Genomic DNA, 950 nt, shown 5'->3' with positions numbered 1-950 from the left:
TTTTTGGTTTTGATTTTGTTAAAAATGTTTAATAAAATTAAATATTGAGTTTTATAAAGGTCACACCAAAAACGTTTTGTATAGAAATACTGCACAAGTACAATGACTCGAAAACGTTTTATACCCTTTACATAACACAACATTCAAATATTTTCTGGCAACTCTTTCTAACCTTTTGCGAATAATGTCGAAAACGTTTTGTGATTCCTTTTAATATGGGAGGCTAACCGTAACGCAGACACTGTCCAATTCTCTTAATTCAGCAAATTTAAATTGTAAATTTGGCAAGTTTGGAACAAAAACATATATTTTTTGTACAGTTTGTTATACTCATTTACCCCTTTTTTAAAAACATCATTTCATACCGATAGGCCCCTATTACTTAGGGACATACCCGTCACATCTAAAGGTGATTCCCCCTCCCGGTTTGAACGATTCCGTACTGTTTACTTTAACCTTTAAAGAGCAATGCTTGAAAAGTGGTCTATAAATGTGTGTCAAAATCGCCCCCCCCGATCTGCAACATAACAAATTACTTGCCTCCTTGCCAATCAACTGACATTTGGAAACAAACGTTTTTCTTGGATATCTATTGAAAAATACCTAAGTTAAAATAAGGATGCAAAAATCACGAAATGCCCTTACTAGCCTATGAAATTATACTGATTCAATTACATCATAAATATTTTCAAATAAAGGGCGTAACTTTATGTCAGGCATGCGCTAACATGAGTATAATTATATTAGTTTATTTTACCTGAATAATTTCCATTCTGGTATGGTAATCATCGGCGATTACAAACTTTTTCGGCCACTGAACTTTTCCCCTCGTTATTTCTCATCATACTATCCACTGATTGGTTAATTCCAGCACGTGACGTCATTAATCTGAATTAGTCTCATTCAGCGATCACGTCACCCTTTGGGGGACACCTTTTGCTCGCTTGTTC

This window comes from Amphiura filiformis, chromosome 13 (assembly GCF_039555335.1).
Source record: "Amphiura filiformis chromosome 13, Afil_fr2py, whole genome shotgun sequence".
Classification (NCBI taxonomy): domain Eukaryota; kingdom Metazoa; phylum Echinodermata; class Ophiuroidea; order Amphilepidida; family Amphiuridae; genus Amphiura; species Amphiura filiformis.
This window is presented reverse-complemented; position numbering follows the sequence as displayed.